Genomic DNA, 19,329 nt, shown 5'->3' with positions numbered 1-19,329 from the left:
CCACAGATGCATTATTTGCCTTGAGGATGCTCGTGGAAAAGTATAGAGAAGGTCAGAAGGAGCTACATTGTGTCTTTGTGGATCTAGAGAAAGCCTATGACAGAGTACCAAGAGAGGAACTGTGGTACTGCATGCGTAGGTCTGGTGTGGCAGAGAAGTATGTTAAAATAGTACAGGACATGTATGATGGCAGCAGAACAATGGTGAGGTGTGCCTTAGGTGTGACAGAGGAATTTAAGATGGAGGTGGGACTGCATCAGGGATCAGCTCTGAGCCCCTTCCTGTTTGCAGTGGTAATGGATAGGCTGACAGATGAGGTTAGACTGGAATCCCCTCGGACCATGATGTGCGCAGATGATATTGTGATATGCAGTGAAAGCAGGGAGCATGCAGAGGAACAATTAGAAAGATGGAGACATGCACTGGAAAGGAGAGGAATGAAGATTAGCCGAAGCAAAACAGAATATCTGTGCGTGAATGAGAAAAGTAGAGGGGGAAGAGTGAGGCTACAGGGAGAAGAGATAGCGAGGGTGGACGACTTCAAATACTTGGGGTCAACAGTACAGAGCAATGGAGAGTGTGGTCAGGAAGTGAAGAAACGGGTCCAAGCAGGTTGGAACAGCTGGCGAAAGGTGTCTGGTGTGTTATGTGACAGAAGAGTGTCTGCTAGGATGAAGGGCAAAGTTTACAAAACAGTGGTGAGGCCGGCCATGATGTACGGATTAGAGACGGTGGCACTGAAGAAACAACAGGAAGCTGAACTGGAGGTGGCAGAAATGAAGATGTTGAGGTTCTCGCTCGGAGTGACCAGGTTGGATAGGATTAGAAATGAGCTCATTAGAGGGACAGCCCTGTCCCTCTAGGACAGCCAAAGCTGGATGTTTTGGAGACAAGATTCGAGAGAGCAGACTTCGATGGTTTGGACATGCTCAGAGGCGAGAGAGTGAGTATATTGGTGGAAGGGTGCTGAGGATGGAGCTCCCAGGCAAAAGAGCGAGAGGAAGACCAAAGAGAAGGTTTATGGATGTGGTGAGGGAAGACATGAGGGCAGTTGGGTTAGAGAGGAAGATGCAGGAGATAGGCTAAGATGGCAAAAGATGACACGCTGTGGCGACCCCTAACGGGACAAGCCGAAAGGAAAAGAAGAAGAAGAAGAAGAACTGTACATCCATCCATTCCTTCATTCATCAATCCACCAGTCTATCATTCATCAGTCTTAACACCATCCATTCATCCATCCATAAATTTAACCATCCAGCCATCCCTTCATCTGTTTTTTTATCATCCCATATTTCATTCATCAATCCATCATCCATCAATGTCTTAATATCATCCATCCATTAATTTAACCATCCAGCCATCCATTCATCTGCTTGTACTGTACATCCATCCACTCCTTCATCCATCCATCCATCCATCCATCCATCCATCCATCCATCATCCATCCATCCATCCATCTCCATCCATCCATCCATCCATCCATCCATTCATCCACCCATTAATTTAACCATCCACCCATCCATTAATCTGTTATGCTATACATCCATCCATTCCTTTATAATCAATCCATCATTCTATCATCCATCCATCCATCCATCCTCCATCCATCCATTCATCCACCCATTAATTTAACCATCCACCCATCCATTATCTGTTTATGCTATACATCCATCCATTCCTTTATTAATCAATCCATCATTCTATCATCCATCCATCCATCCATCCATCCATCCATCATTGGATACATAACCCAATTTAACCATTCAGCCATCCATTCATCTGTTTGGACTGTACATCCATCCACTCCTTCATTCATCAATCCATCCATCCATCCCTCCATTATCCATCCTGCCATCAATTCATCTGTTTATACTCTACTTCCATCCATCCATCCTCCATCCATCCATCCATCCATCCATCCATCATCCATCCATCCATCCATCCATCCATCCATCCATCCATCCATCCATTCTTCCACCCATTAATTTAACCTTCCAGCCATCAATTCATCTAGTTGTACTGTACATCCATCCACTCCTTCATCCATCCATCCATCCATCATCCATCCATCCATCCATCCATCCATCGATCCATCCATCCATCCATCCATCCATCCATCCATCCATCCACCATCCATCCATCCATCCATCACTACATCATCCATTCATCCACCCATTAATTTAACCATCCACCCATCCATTAATCTGTTTATGCTATACATCCATCCATTCCTTTATTCATCAATCCATCAGTCTATCATCCATCCATCCATCCATCCATCCATCCATCATTGGATACATAACCCAATTTAACCATTCAGCCATCCATTCATCTGTTTGGACTGTACATCCATCCACTCCTTCATCCATCCATCCATCCTCCATCCCTCCATTATCCATCCTGCCATCAATTCATCTGTTTATACTCTACATCTATGCACTCCTCCATCCATCCATCCATCCATCCATCCATCCATCCATCCATCCAATCCATCCATCCATCCATCCATCCATCATCCATTCTTCCACCCATTAATTTAACCTCCAGCCATCAATTCATCTAGTTGTACTGTACATCAATCCACTCCTTCATCCATCCATCCATCCATCCATCCATCCATCCATCCATCCATCCATCCATCCATCCATCCATCCATCCATCCATCCATCCATCCATCCATCCATCACTACATCATCCATTCATCCACCCATTAATTTAACCATCCACCCATCCATTAATCTGTTTATGCTATACATCCATCCATTCCTTTATTCATCAATCCATCAGTCTATCATCCATCCATCCATCCATCCATCCATCCATCCATCCATCCATCCATCCATCCATCCATCCATCCATCACTATATAACCCAATTTAACCATTCAGCCATCCATTCATCTGTTTGGACTGTACATCCATCCACTCCTTCATTCATCAATCCATCCATCCCTCCATTATCCATCCTGCCATCGATTCATCTGTTTATACTCTACATCTATGCACTCCTCCATCCATCCATCCATCCATCCATCCATCCATCCATCCATCCATCCATCCATCCATCCATCCATCCATCACTACATAACCCAATTTAACCATTCAGCCATCCATTCATCTGTTTGGACTGTACATCCATCCATCCATCCATCCATCCATCCATCCATCCATTCCTTTTCTTCATCAATCCATCAGTCTTAACTCCATCCATCCATCACTACATATCCCAATTTAACCATTCGGCCAACCGTTCATCTGTTTGGACTGTACATCCATCCACTCCTTCATTCATCAATTCATCTATCCATCCCTCCATCATCCATCCAGCCATCCATTCATCTGTTTATACTGTACATCCATCCATTCCTTTTCTTCATCAGTCCATCAGTCTATCATCCATCAGTTTTAACTCCATCCATCCATCCATCCATCCATCCATCCATCCATCCATCCATCCACCTATCCCTCCCTTATCTTCTGCTGATCCGCGATCATGTTTCTCTCCCACTAACTAATTTGGCCTCGGTTAGAAGTCTGCACTCCACCGAATCTCTGCCTCCCTCTGACGAAGCGTTGCGCACCGCGCCGTCGGTCTTTAAACATTAAAACCATTTAACGACATTGTTGCGTCACACCACAATAAATATTAGAATGATGATAAATATGATAATAACAAATGCACACACACCCCACTCGCGCAATCGACTGACGTGCGCTTCGGAATGCGTTTTTTTTTCCCCCTCAAATAATCTCATTGAAGAACAAAGTTTATGACCATACTTTATGAACATAGTTTATGCGATATAGTTTGCATGCAAACAGCTGCAGGCGGAAGACCATCCCGAAATAAATAAAGAAAGAGAGAAGCATGAAAATGTACAAAATGAGCAAAGACGAGAAATGATGCTGGAAGCTGTTTCATCTGCCGCGGATCACACTTTGTGCTGTCAGCGTCCATCTGCTACACAAACGCGCACACACACACACATGCACACGCACAGTCACACGTGACATGTTTTCCATGATCAGCACAATAAAAGCAGATTTTGTGTGATTTTTCCCTGACGGCGTGAGGCTGCACTTGCACGCCAGCCGTTCATTAAATAAAGAAATTGACTCCTTAAGGCTAATACTAGAGCGGCTGTGGATCAGTCACGAGAGCGGGTCGACGGTTCGAGTCCCAGCGCCAAACGCCTGCTGTCGATGCGTTTTGGGCAAGATACAAAATTCTGGATTGTTTAAGATGGGCCTAGCGGCGCCTGGCATTTTGTATGAAAGGGTGAATGTGAGCGTCTTAAAAGAGCGTTGGGAACTGTCACTGTGGAGATCAGAAGATCTGTATGCATTCCATTTACCGTTTAAACACCTGTCCATCCGTTATCCAAGCCGCTTATCCTCATAAGGGTCACAGGAGAGGCGGAGCCTACACCCTGAACTGGTCGCCAGTCAGTAACAGGGCAGGTATCGACACCATCGCCGAGCGGGAATCGATCCCACGGTGTCCGCACCAAAGTCAGGCGTGTGTACCACTAAAAAAAAAAAAAAAAAAATCGAGTCTACATCCACGAGCGCAAAACATCATGAGAATTGAGTTTTGAATTTTTGATCTCACAAATATGGCAAGTGATAGTGTTTACATTATACTTTGTCATTACACAATCCGTTCCAGAAAATTGTTCGAGAAGTGATTTGTTTGAAAACCGAATCAATGTTTCCCATTACAATGAATGGGAAAAGAAATAATGCGTTCCAAGCCTAAAAAATTGGGCTTCTTAAAGCATTTTTTCAGCTTTTCCCGAAAATAAACTGCATAGTAGAAATACATGTATAGTTTAAATGCTTTACATAAAAAATAATTTAAGAAAAATATTTATTTTTTGCTTACAATGCTTTACTAGTAGAGTATGCTCATCTAGGAGTGCATTGCCGTTTCTGTAGCGACTTGGCCCTCAGCCTTGTAAACTTTTTTTTTTTTTTAACAAAAGTGCAGAATAACTTTAAACAAGCAACTTGCCTTCTTTGGAACCACGATTGGGGGTTAATACCGTAATCCTTGATCAAAAGAAAAACAACAGTCACTGCCGGGACACGTCTGTGTACAGAGGCTGCATTACACAGAATAACAAAAGTGCGCTGGTTGTCATTTCAAGGTTGTTTTTCGTGGGGCTTTTGAATTGACAATACCAAAACGCGTTGTGAATGGCTCAGCTGCTTGCGCTGCACGCATTATGTTATTTCCGTTTTTTTTTTTTCCGGCGGTGTGGGAATTATCAATAACAAAGCGCGTCGTGGGTCAGCTGGTCTGGCCGCACGCAATATGTTATTTCAGGGTTTTGTCGGGGGCGTTCGGGTACCGATTTCCGTTCGAAAACAGAAGGAAAAACATCTCGATTTTCGTTCGAAAACGGGAAAATTCGAGAATCGAGGCTTTGCTGTTCTTTTGTCAACATTTTCTATTCACTGCTTTTGTGTCCCAGTACTTATGTTTCCATTTTTCACTTCCTGTGTGTCGCATTCCTTCTGCCTACATTTTTTTTAACATCCTGTGTGTATGACCACTTTTGTACACATGCCCTTTTCACTTCACGTGTTCCAAATCCTCCTCCTACTAATATTTTTTCCCCTTCATGTATTGTCCACGTATGTATTTTGATTTCCGCTGCTCATCCCAATACTTTTGTCCCAACTTTGCTCTCACCGCCAGATCAAAAACGGCGCCAACAACAAAACTCTTCATTCCGGATGAAGAGCCTTCACTCGGACATCTCGATGGTGCGTTGAGGGCATCTCTCATCTTATTGGTAATAATCCCAACGTGCGGACACTCGCTTGCGCGTGTGCAGAAAAATGCATGCACGCACACACAACACACACACACACACACACACACTACAACGACACACGGCCGTGGTGATGCTAAGCCAGGCCGTGAAATGAGATTCTCAGGGATGAGAGCTGCTCTTTGTGATCTTTGTGATGGGCCTCTGCTGCGTGCACACACACACACACACACACACACACACACACACACACACAGACACACAACAACAACAACACACACACACACACACAATGTATGTGAGTGAAAGAGTAACACACACAAATGAAATATGAGACACTTCTTTTTTCCTCTGAAGGCTCTCTGAATGTTGAGGGACTCCACTGTTTCCACGGCAACGGCGGCTCATTTACTCCCTACAGTCTGTGTGTGTGTCTGTGTGTGTTGGAATGTCTCCACGCCCTCCCCAGCCACAACAACAACAACAACATGGCCGCCAATGTGCCCCCAACCCGCCGTCTCGTCCCGTCCCCATTGGATAACCAACAAAAAGTAAATTGCGTGAGAGTGTGGGGTCCCAAGCAGATGTTTGTGGGTTTTGTTTGGGGAAATTCGGCTCAGCAGCGCCACCTCCCAGCTAGCAAGGGGAACGTGACGACGACGGCGGCGGCGGCTGCCGGAGGCAGATAGCGAAGAGCAAACACGTCAGGGCTTTATTTTTGCACAGCGCTAATTAAAAATATGAAAATAGTTTAAAGTACGAGAATAAATCAATAGAGGTTCAAGTGGAAACCGGGAGGCGCACCAGACGGACGACTTGATATGTTTGAACGGCGTTTGGAGGAAGTTGCTGCCCACGCGCTGTAGCCAAAAACTCAAAACATTTCACAGTTTTGCCTCGTCTTTTGAGGCACGTGACTAAACGGCCTTTACATGCACAGCAATGTTTTTTTTTGACATGTGCGCGGCAAGCTATGCGCAAGCTATGTAGAGGTGGTCATGTAATGCAATGCGAGCGTTCAAATTTTGGAAGCAATCAGACAAAATCTTTTTGACAACAGTTTTCGGATGTAGCCTGGAAATAACCTAAATTGGGCCTTCAACCAACATGGCAGACTTACTGTGTCTCTTCAGGCATGGCTTCTTGAGATTTTCATTTTTTTTGAGTTCTTATTGTCGACATGTCTCCCAGGTTTTATGCTTCTATATCAAATTGACTTGGGGGCGGAATTACAAAACAAAAATAATAATTCAGGGCCAAGGATAGATGACGTCACTGCGAGTCTAGTTTGCCTTTGTAGAGCTCGTGCACCTACGTCATAAAATCACGTGACTTTTGTTTACGTCGCCATATTGCCGGTCAAGCTAAGCATTGCTCAATGCTAAGTCGGTTGGAGACGACAGGGAAATGTGTTGTAGCACGACTCCCAGAGTCTTGTCCGATACCGTCAGACATTTAGAAGGAGAAAATAATCGACGGTATGTGGAAAAATTAGATAAACTCGGCGGAGCGGACCCGTATTTAATGCCGAAGTCCGGACTGTTAATTTTCTTCCGCTTGTCTTGGACAACTGGATCTACACACAGATCTGGTGAGTAAGTCATTGAGATTTACATTGAAAAATTTGAAAGCGTATATATAAAAGTCTCAACGAATACTTTATTGCTGGATCTGTTCTCATCAGGAATAAATCCCACAAAGTGACGGTTTTGATGGCTCGTGAACGCGGAAGTGTGTTCGGCCACACCTTAACCTTTGCCGGAACCCATCAATCTTTTCAGATAGTATTCAATACAAATACCAATATTTAAATAAATGACCCCTGGTTTTACACAAGCTCGCATTCATTAACTATGATTGAAACAAAAATGAGGATGGAGTCGTCTCCACGGAACGTACACGGAAGCGATTGCCGGCCACACTTAACCTCCATAAACCTCTGCTACAGACAGTTTTTTTTTTTTTAGCATTATAAATACTTATTGGTACTTGGGGATTGAGAAGAATAATTCCTACCTTAAATGAGGCGATCGCTACACAGGCATGTGTGTATTTTGGTCGGGCACCATCCATCATGTTTAATTGCCGAAATCCATCCATATTTTCTGGTCTTTTCAGACGGTATTACATAGAATGATCTCTTTGAATATCTGACTCATCTTTTGTGACAACCCTCCCACAATGTCGAGCGGCTCTGTTTGACCGGCAATATAGCGCTGTGAAAATGGTGACGTCACGTGCACGAGCTCGATACTCGAGCGTAGCCCACGCACTCAATTTTGAAAATGTGTTGCAGTTCTTCTCCAAGGCAGAGGTGTCGCTATGGCTGTTACCGGCTAGGACGCCGCGGGGTGGAGTTTCCTCAGCACATTTTGGACGTTTCCGATAGCTGTTTTCACTTGCTGCGTAGGTGGTATGTGGAGCCGGGAGGAACAGTGAGTACATCATCACGGTATGTAACTAAACGGCCTTTACATGCACAGCAACGTTTTTTTTTTTTTAACATGTGCGCGGCAAGCTACGCGCAAGCTATGTAGAGGTGGTCATGTGATGCAATGCGGGCCTTGTTAGCCGCGGCTGTATAAAGTAGCCTTAAAGCTCCACTGTCATGAAATGCATAATTTTTAGTACATTATTAATGAAAAAAGGCAGCCAGAATCAACATAATTTTGCCGTATACGGCTTATTGTCACGCCCGCCATAAAAATCCTCCCGACGGATTTGTTTTTGGGAAGAAGCAGGAAGTGACGTTAGTAGCGGACGCCAACTCAGACAGTCTCGTATGTTTCGACTAGTTTTACCTGCTGGAAGGTAGTTCTTTGTTCCTTCGTGTTAGCCAAAAATGCCGGCTCGTTGTATTGCTGGATATTGCTCAAACACTCGGGAGGATGGATTCACTCTTCATACTTTTCAAAAAGACCCAATTCGTCATGAAAAATGGATTGTACAGGTGTAAAGGATGAGAGCTTCATAGGTTCTAAATGATAGGTGTGTATATAGCTACTAAAAAAAAAATAGGTTGGGGGGGTATAATCATCTCAGAATGTAACAAAAGATCTGTGTACGCTAGTCAGGGGTGCTAAATGTGTCGATGTACCCGGCTTCGGCGAACGCGGCTTCGGCCAGGCTGGCTCATACGTACTTTCTGGGAGTCTGTTGTTAGTTAGAAATGATCCGCATATCATCTCAATATGGCTCAAAATGATAGGGTGATATTGCCCCGGTCACTTCACTCGGTGGTGAGATGTTCTCTTTTGAGAAGAGCTTCCGTGTCAGAAGGGCCGTGTTCGTCTCCCATGGTAGGGGCCACAGCGTATTTTCAATGGCAAATGTCCTCCCCGTGCCTGCGTGGGTTTTCTCCAGGCGCTCCTCCCACATCCCAAAAACATGCAACATCACTTGGACACTCTAAATTGCCCCTAGGTGTGATTGTGAGTGCGGCTGTTTGTCTCTATATTCCCTGCGATCGGCTGGAAACCAGTTCAGGGTGTACCTCGAAGATAGCTGGGATAGGCTCCGGCATTCCAGCGACCCTTGTGAGGCTAAGCGGCAAAGAAAATGGATGCATGGAAGTCATATTGGCTCCATGCAGCGGCTGATATTGCCACTTCAAACCAAAATGGCAGACTTCCCGTGTCTTTTGGCCTCTTGAGTCGTGTTTTGGTTCCGCTCATGCGAAACACCCTTGACAGATTTCATGTCGATTACTTAAGCCTAAAATGGCCACTTAAAAACAAAATGGCACACTTCCTGTTTGTTTTACATCAGCAATTCTTGAGAGCGTTTTGTCTGCTTACTAATGGCGGAAAAGAGCCTTGGAATTGGCTTCGAGTGTCATTTCCAATCAAAATTGTTAGAATTCTCCCGTTTTTCGAGTATGGCTTCTTGAGACTTTATTCATGATAGACATGCCAACCAAATTTCACGTTGCCAAGTCAAAGCGGCTTCGGGGTCTGATTTTATTTTATTTTTTTTAACAACGCAACTGTGGGGACGACTGATTCAAAAAAGGTAATTCGTTTGACCGTCGACAGAATCACAACCAGGAGGAAAATAACCAATTTCAAAAGCCGTGCGAGCGCACAACGGACGTTTTTCGCTCATTTTCCGTTTCCTTTTCTTTTCCCCGTTCGCCGGCACGACCGAGAAGGTCGGCATGGCGATCAACTCTTCGAAAACACTCCACCTGAAATGTCCTCAAAGTGGATTGCTTTCCGACGAGACGATGAAGAAATGTCACGACACGCGCGCGCTCGCACGGCGCCCTCGTGCAAAGGTTAGAGTCTGACCTTCATATGCAAGACAATAAAAGAAAGCGCTTCAAACACGCAAACATGTTTTTTCCCACCCGCATATTTTCACTGCTTGCAAAAGGAAAACAAATCAACAAAGTCACGTGATGACATCAAAACAACATACGTACATCTGAATGAAGTGTCAGCGTCCTCATATGCTCCGCTCCCATTGGAGCCAATCAGCTGCTTCCTTTTGCTGACGACCTGCGCGGCCGATGAGATGACATCATTTCCTGCGTCGGCTGACGAGTGTCACCTAAAAAAAAAAAAGGTCAGAGGAAAAATATAATTAATGCTTTGATGTTTGCCCTGCATTTGGCTGGCAACCAGTTCAGGGTGTACCCAGTCTACTGTCTGTTGGCAGCTGGGACAGGCTCCGGCACTCCCGTGACCCTTGTGAGGATAAGCGGTGAAGAAAATGGATGGATGGATCTAAAATATTTTTAAATTACTTAATATTTTGGATGGTTGGTGTTTAGATTGTAATTTTTAAATAAATTATACAGAATTTTTAAAAAATATATTTATTACAAATGAAAAATAAACAATTCCACGGCTTTTGTTAAATACTAAAATACAATTAAATAACATTTAATTAATAATAATGCATTTTTAAATTCTTGATAATGAATTAATCCTTTTTAAATAAATATTCTTAAATTACAAATCTATATATTTTTATTCGTAATGTTTTAATAGAGATTTGAAATATACAGTATTTATCAAATTACAAAAGTATATATTATTTGTTTACATTTTTAAAATAAACTTTATAAAATTTTTAATAACTATTATTATTATAATAGTTTTATAATTATGAATGGCTTCTTATTATTATTGTGCCCTGCAATTGAATGGCAACCTGTTCAGGGTGTACCCCGCCTCTTGCCCAATGATAGCTGGGATAGGCTCCAGTGCTCCCGTAACGCCAGTGAGGATAAGCGGCTCAGAAAATGGAGGGATGGATAGATGAATTATTATTTTTGTTTAATCTTTACAAATATCCATACATAAATTTCCATACCGCTTATTCGTACTTGTTACAAATAATTTTTAAAAAATTACCAACCAAAGTATTTGTGATTATTTAAAAAAAGTAATATGCACTAGATTTGTTTAAAAACATAATTACATATAATTCTCATGAATGAATTATTTATTTTTGTAATTAATGCAATGAATACAGTTTTTGAAAAAATACAAAGGGGGTTTGAAATCTGAATTGTACCGAAGGGCATTTGTGATATTAAAAGATAAGAAGATGTATATAGTGCAGAAGACAGTGCTTCGTATAGAGGAAGTGATGTCATCAATAATTAAATAAAGCCATACACATCACTCTGAGGAAGCGGATCATCATCATCATCATCATGCTCATCATCATCCTCCTCGTCCCAATTTGCAAATGCACAGAATGGTCAGGGTGCCCGTGTCCCAGTCACTTCCTTGATGCGAGGCACATAACGACGGCCGTTGTTTCCCGCGGAGGCGAGCTGGCAGCTTTTTGTCGCTAATAACGTTGTCGAAGCTGACGCGTCGCCTCCTTCCTCTCGTTGTTGGCGGCTGCCATGTTGGAGGGAGCGCTGCCAGGGCCTGGCGGCTGATTTATTTGAATTATTGTCAGTGGCGCTCGCCTCGACGTCCGGGCAGGCTTGACGCCTGACACCCGTTTGTCAATCTCGCCTCCAATTATACCGCAACTTTTTTTTTTGGAGAAGCCATTAGCAGCCCGGAGCGAGGATGCGGCGGCTGAGGTGGCCACTTCCTGCCCACGACGGGATAGAGGCTCCCATGTACTTATTTGTGATCATTTAAAAAATGTTTTATGAAAAATATCTTTTAACGAGAAGGACTTTAAAGGGGAAATCCAGTGGTTTGCATGAACCATGTATCCAATAAGTCATGTAATATGTACTCTATTTTGACAATGTGATTTTAATTCCTCTCTCATTTAATAGTGTTTTGAGAAGATTTTTATCTTTCAACAAATTATGAATTTTCAGGGGAGCTGCTATTTTTGCGAGTCACATGATCTATGTGGGCGTAAGAAATAGCAGTATCGGCTGATCGAGAAGACAGAGGAATACTTGGAACCTGTGGCTGTAAATATTTGGATGGTTCTTCAGGCGGAATGATGCGGAGTCTGACTACTCGGAGGCCTACGTGCGGAACGCAAGTGCGTAAACAAAGCCCCCCGAGCTCCGGGCCGGCAGCCATGGATGGTTCTTCGGACTGGAATGACGCGGAATCTGACAAGCAAGCTCCGGCGGCGGGCCGCGAGACGAGCTTCGGGCCCCGTGGAGGCCGTTAGCCGAGCTTCGGTGGCGGCGGAGGCCTTTTGTCATGGTCCTTTTGGTCCCAGCCATCGCTGTGAAGGTCCCTTATACACCTGCGTTGATTAAGAGGCGCACACCAGTACTTATAGGATCCAGCGGACGGTCTGCCTTTGCCAGATCGTTGCCATCCATGCCTCGTTCCAGCACGTCCTTGTTCCTGATCCTGAATCCCGGTGTAGCGACCTCTGCCTGTCCTCCGACCAACCCAGTAAGCTTAACGTCCTTGATACTGCTGCTCTCTCTGACTGACCTACCGGCTTATGACCTTGAAACGAATAAAGACCTTCTTTTAACTGCCTTCCTGCTTACCGGGTCCACACTGGAGTTCTGGTCATGACACCTTTAGCCGAGCTTCGGCGGCGGCGGAGGCCGTTAGCCCCGGTCGCCATAGCTAGGCTAAAGGCCCGCTGCAGGGGCTCGCTTGTCAGACTCCGCGTCATTCCCGTCCGAAGAACCATCCGTGGCTGCTGGGCCGGAGCTCCCGGGGGCCTTTTTTTTTTTTTTTTTTTTTTTTTTTTTTTTTTTAAATGTACTTATGTCGCGCGTAGGGATCCGAGTAGTCACATTCCGCATCATTCCGCCAGAAGAACCATCCGAATATTCAACATTAATTACAGCCACAGGTTCAAATCTGTATGAAAGTATTCCTCCGTCTTCCTGATCAACCGATACTGCTACTTCTTCATCAGATGAGGATAAATCCGAGAAATCAGTGCTGGGGATAAGTGGTTTCCCATCTCGTTGAGCGTTTGGAACTGCACGCTACACGTCACATGTGACTCGCGAAAATGGCACCCTCCCTGAAAATTTGTAATTGTCGATTAAAAAATCTTCTCAAAAGACTATGATTTAACATCACATTGTCAAAATAGGTCACATATTACATGACCTATTAGATACACTGATCATGCAGAGCTCTGGATTTCCCCTTTAAGTTCACTAGCTTAATCGGAAACGCCATAGACTGGCTAGCAAACAGCATCTCCGTGGCGTTGTGATAATGCTACGAGCAATAGCTCTTTAAACACAAATGGTGAATCAAAACATGTAGACAGAACTTCTCAAAGGTATATTTACTTTATCTTTTGCTTAGCAGAGCTAATCCCAAAGCCGCACTAATGAGTGATGTCATCGACATGTAAAGTACAACATATCTGTCTTATTGTGTCCAAAGTGCACACCTCAGTAAGAGCTGCACAAAGTTCATTGAAGTGAAGCGAAAACACAAAAACATGCAAACCACACACACACACACACACCACACACATGCATAAACACACTTTCACATACCTACACAGAAAACAAATACATTCACGCATAATGTACATTACTCCACAGGTACACACACAGACTCATGCGTATGGACGAACACACACACACGTGCATGTGCAGATATTTTCACAAGCATATATGCACATACACAGACACACATGCACACAAAAATACACACACATGCAAATTCACTTTTTCACACTAATATATGCATGCAATACATACATAAAAAGAGACACAAACCACATTTGCACCACAGTTAGACATTAAAAATAAAAGCATGCATTATATTACTAGTTTCAACACATTCTTTTGGGCTACATCGTGGCTTATTTACCAGTGGTGTGCATTTATTTTGAACACCTGACTATTTATTAATTATTCTTATTTTTACTTTTTTTTTTAATTATGCCAATCTTGTCCGGGTGTGGCCGAGCAGACCGGGAGGCTTGTTATTGCCTTTAATGCTGAATAAAACCTGAAGGTAAGTCGCAGGTTAATTTATCCACTTCATTTGTCATCTATGTTTATTTCACTCTGTGTTTATATGTCATTTTTTTAAATAGTATATCTATATTGGATTTATTGTGTAGCGTGAACTTAAGGCACACACACGCACAGCTGGAAGGTACCCATAAGTAAAATTGTTTTGTTGACCGATTGTTGCCTGTGAGTCCCAAAGGACGTTGGCGTAGTCCGCAATGATCACATGACCCGGAGGCAGTCTTCTACGAGCCCCGCGATGCACTGCAACCGACAGCTGAGCGCGCTCATCGCCGCGCCGGCGACCGGCTCCAATCAGCTCAGCGAGGAGTCTAAAGACGGTGAGCGGGATCAGCACACGCCTCTGGGGAGGAAGGGGGGGGGGGGGGGATGATGGAGTGCCGGAAAAACAGAGAGAAGGAGGAGGAGGGACGGACGGAAAAGATCAGATGGCGGCCGCTCGCCCCGCGCTAGAATTCAAATGAATTGACAGGATCATTAATTTCAATTCAGACGAATGAAGATGAGTTTCACTTGTTCTGTGAGCTCAATGAAATGAGAGGAAATGCCATTAATCCGTTCCTGCTCTCCTCCAAAACGAAATAAAAAAATGTCTTAATGTGTTTTTAAATGACAACAAAAGCACTCTGTAATATGAATCTAAAATGTATGAAAACATATAGTTGTGGCATTAAACAGAATATAAAGAATTTATCACTTTTTGCCACATTTGTACTTTTTTTTTTTTTGCTGAATTTCAATGGACATTGTGCTGCTCCTTGTGGCAGACATGAAGACAGTCACAGTTTCTCACTGAACTGAAATAACGTTCACTCTTTGCAGAATCTATGCCCAGGAGGTTTGTCATATCTGTCTGAATGTGTTGCTTCACCGTTTGTGTTCAGATGCTGTTACTTAAAGGGTTACAACAGCACAAAAATGAATCATTTTGTTAGCCCGTATATGGCATCTTGTGGTGTGCATGAGCATTAGGCTAGCAGACTAGTGAACTCCAGTTTCTTCAGGAAATCTTAAGAATTATATTTTATATGAACCTAGTCTAAAATTCCAAAATCAAGAACAATTTAATATATGTATCGTTTACTTCCATAATTATCTATAACTATCCCAAATTTAAATTATTCTGCTCATTCATGACATATTGGAAATGAATTAATGACCAAAAAAAGCATTACGTAATATGACTCTAAAATGTATGGCATAATTCAACAGAGTGTAAAGAATCCATCACTTTTTGATGCATTTTTAAATTTTTTTGCTTAATTTCAATGAACGTTGTGCTGCTTTTTGTGGTATGCGCACCTCGGCCATGTGGCGGCAGAATTTCACAGACATACATGAAGACGGTCACGGTTTGTCAGTGAACTGCAGTAACGTTCATTCTTTCCAGAATTTATGTCCAGGGGTTCTGTCATAGCTGTCTGAATGTGTTGCTTCACCGTTTGTGTTCAGATACCGTTACTTATAGGGTTACAACACAACAAAGATGAATAGTTTTGTTAGCATTAGGCTAGCAGACTAGTGAACTCCAGTTTATTTAGGACATCACAAGAATTGTATTTTATGTTTAAAGAAGTTAATATTTTCAAATTAAGATTCCAAAATCGGGAAAAAAATTCCATATTTCCCAACCAATTTGAACCACCCCAAATTTAAATTATTCTGCACATTCGTGACATTGAAAATTAATTTTTACATTCAAACGTTCCAAATTTTTTTTCCAATTTAAACTATTCCAAAGTGTTCAGTTTGTTCAGAACGACACGTTCATCAAATTCCCACTTATTCCAAATTCCATGTTTTCAAGCCAAAATTCCCAAATTTTGAGACGTATTTACCTCCCATGGGAAGAAATGTTCACATTCCCAAATAAAGTATGCCACATTTGTCGGAATTCCACATTTTAAAGGCCAAAATGAAAAATGTGTGCGTCTCCCACGTGTTGATGACATCACGGTGAGCGTATCAGTTCCTCGACGTCCTCCAGTCGGTCGTGGCGGAGCACGGCAAGGAGCTGACATTTATGCGGACGCGGCAACCCCCATTACCGACCCGCGCCGTCGCCTCCCACTTTCCTCGGCGGAAAGGTGAACTCTTACAGAAGAGGCGGTGGGGCGGGGGGGAAGGGCCCCGCGGGGTTAAACGTGTAAAAGATGAGAAGCGGCCGGGGGAGTCGGCACTCCGCCGGAAGCTTCTCTTCTGTGGAAAAGGTCAGCGTGTTTAACAGGAGCACAGGCGGGAGCGGAGCGCAGTGGGCTGGAGTAGCAGCTCGCCCGTGTCGTCGTTCAGCGCGTCCCTCAACTGGATCCCAAATAGATAAATTGCAAATAAGTGCTTGACAGCCAACAAAGAACTGCCGATGTCACGCCACACGCGAGCCGTACCTCATATGTACGACCGCGTACTGCCTGCGTGGGTTTTTCTCCGGGCATTCCGGTTTCCTCCCACATCCCAAAAACATGCAACATTCATTGGACACTCTAAATTGCCCCAAGGTGGGATTGTGGGTGCGGCAGTTTGCCTCGATGTGCCCTGCGATTCGCCGGCATCCGGTTCAAGGTGTACCCCGCCTCCTGCCCGCTGACAGCTGGGATAGACTCCAGCTCTCCTGTGACCCTTGTGAGGATAAGCGGCGAAGAAAATGGATGGATAGATGATTAACTCAATTGCGTCTATTTATCAAGCAGAATCCAAACGTTTACAGGCATCAGGTTTTTTAATATTTTGGCGTAGAAGTTGGATTTAAGCTCAGAACAGGTTTTAAGAAGAAAATAAAGACTTGGTGACAAATCTCGGGTTTCATGCCCAATATGATGGAGAGAAATGCCAACCTGCTGGGATTTGGACAAGTTTAGGCACTTGGAACACAAACATCATATATATATATATATATATATATATATATGAGGAAAAAAATATTTTTTGAAGTAGGGGGATTAAACAATTGTGTTGTGACCATAAGAAAAAAATGAAAAAAAATTTTGCACTTATATTAGAAAAAAGATCATTTTGCCACCAAAAGCGCTTTTTCAATCCTGTTATTGCCAGCGGCGGCACGGTAGCTCAGCTGGTAATGCGTTTGCCTCACAGTTCTGAAGTCTCTGTTTCAATCCCAGACCCTCCTGTGTGGGGTTTGCATGTTTTCCCCCGTGCCTGTGTGGGTTTTTTCCGGGCATTCTGGTTTCCTCCCACATCCAAAAAACATGCAACTCTAAATTGCCCCTAGGTGTAATTGTGGGTGCGGCTCTTTGCCTCGATGTGCCCTGCGATTGGCTGGCATCCAGTTCAAGGTGTACCCCGCCTCCTGCCCGTTGACAGCTGGGATAGACTCCGGCACTCCCGTGACCCTTGTGAGGATAGGCGACTAAGAAAATGGATGGATGGTTAACTTATTCGCATCTATTTGTCAAGTGGAATCCAAATGTTTACAGTCATCAATGTATAAGTTTGCCAAGTAGGTTTTCAATATTTTGGCGTAGAAGTTGGATTTAAGATCAGAACAGGTTTTGAGAAGAAAGTAAAGACTCGGCGACAAATCTCAGGTTTCATGGCGCTTATGATGGAGAGAAATGTCAACCTGTTGCGATTTGGACAAGTTTAGGCTATTGGAACTCCAACATCATATGTCTATATGTATATGATGAAAAAAATATTTTTTTTTAAGTAGGGAGTTAAATTATAAGAAAAATGACACAACTTTTGCAATTATATATAAAAAAAGATAGTTTTGGCACCAAAATCTCTTTTCCATTCCTGTTATTGTCATATTTATAGTTTGTGGAATCACAAGATGAAAAAATTCATTATTAGCGTCAAAGTCAGATGAGTTGACTGCTAAACGCTCGACTTGTTCCTTTTCACAAAAACCTCGTTTTGTTCACTTTTTGGTCAAAAAAGGAAGTACTGTAGAGCCTCGGTTCTCGACCACAATCCGTTCTAGAAGGCGGTTCGAAAACCGAATTGTTCGAAAACCGAATCAACTCGCACGTGGGTTCTGTTATTTATTATTATTATTATTATTATTATTATTATTTTTTTTTTTTTTACGACAGGTGGGAATTCACAACAGTGCGCGTTGTGGGTCAGCTGGTCTGGCCGCACGTTCTGTTATTTCCAGGTTTTGTCGTGGCCGTTCGAGTACTGATTTTCATTCGAAAACAGACGCAAGAAAATCTTGAAATTTTCGTTCGAAAACGGATTCGTTCGAGAACTGAGGTTGGACTATATTTTGGATAAACAAACATTCTACAAGTGATTCATTGAAAATGGAAAAAGCAGGACAAACGTTTTGTAACTTTTTTTATTTTATTTGTTGTTTATTTTTTGTAATTTGGGCGCTTATATTAACACCGAACACAATATTCTGTGGGACTTGAAATATCAGTCAAAATTCTCTAAAAGGGCTGTAAATATGAAGTCTGAAAAATAGTTAGCAGCCGATAAGTTAACAGCGAAAAATAATTGTGGACTGGAGTCCAATGAGCCGGAATCGCAGTTCATATTTGACTCCATGCAACACAGATGTGAAGCAACTGTCCTATGAAAAGAATTCATTGATTGACAGGAAAGTGGAATCTAAAAGCGTTTGTGGATATGAAAATTTTGCACTTGCAACACAGACGTGAAGTCAGGAACCAAAATAAACCGGAAATGAGTTTTCCCCTCGCGAGAAAAACAAAATCGTCAAGCGTTGCTGAGTTTTCACACGTTTGTTTGTCAGATAAAATGCAGATGTAAGTGTGTCCCCCCCCCACCCCCACCCCCCCACCACTTCCCCCCACGCTTCCACTTCCTGTCCCTCATGTGTTCAAATGTGAACCTTCCGGGATTGGTCAACATCCTGCCAGCGGCGATCGGCCGTCCGTCCGTCCGGGCTCCTCATTAGCCGCATGGCAGCCGCGTGGTTTCTCGGCGATCGATCGGCTGCGCTCTCTTCGGAGGGTGGGCGTAAGCCAAGCGGTCGCCAGTGAAAGGCCACAGCGGCCGCTGGAGACCAACAGTTGGATCCTTACCGATACCGAGTCAAATATCACCCTTAGCGTTATTGATAACAAAACATGGGGAGTCAAGGGAGAAGAGCAATAGTACTGTAGAGTGCCCATTATGAAAAAAAAAAAAAAAAGATAAAAAGTGTCACTGTTTTA

General features: G+C 43.3%; 1 long non-coding RNA gene across 2 annotated transcripts; it reads left to right on the top strand.

The window, feature by feature from the left end:
* Positions 1-8,102: 8,102 nt before the first annotated feature.
* On the top strand, positions 8,103-14,497 carry LOC133509193 (uncharacterized). Of its 2 annotated transcripts, none has more exons than XR_009797260.1 (5): positions 8,103-8,213; positions 9,929-10,054; positions 10,153-10,344; positions 14,121-14,165; positions 14,364-14,497. It is a non-coding gene; the product is annotated as an uncharacterized LOC133509193 (long non-coding RNA). The 2 variants fall into 2 exon arrangements; XR_009797259.1 differs by having other exon boundaries at positions 8,153-8,230.
* The last annotated feature ends 4,832 nt before the right edge of the window (positions 14,498-19,329 follow it).

This window comes from Syngnathoides biaculeatus, chromosome 11 (genome assembly GCF_019802595.1).
Source record: "Syngnathoides biaculeatus isolate LvHL_M chromosome 11, ASM1980259v1, whole genome shotgun sequence".
Taxonomy (NCBI): domain Eukaryota; kingdom Metazoa; phylum Chordata; class Actinopteri; order Syngnathiformes; family Syngnathidae; genus Syngnathoides; species Syngnathoides biaculeatus.
Note: the sequence above shows the minus strand (reverse complement) of the source record. Positions and strands in the feature narration are given on the sequence as shown.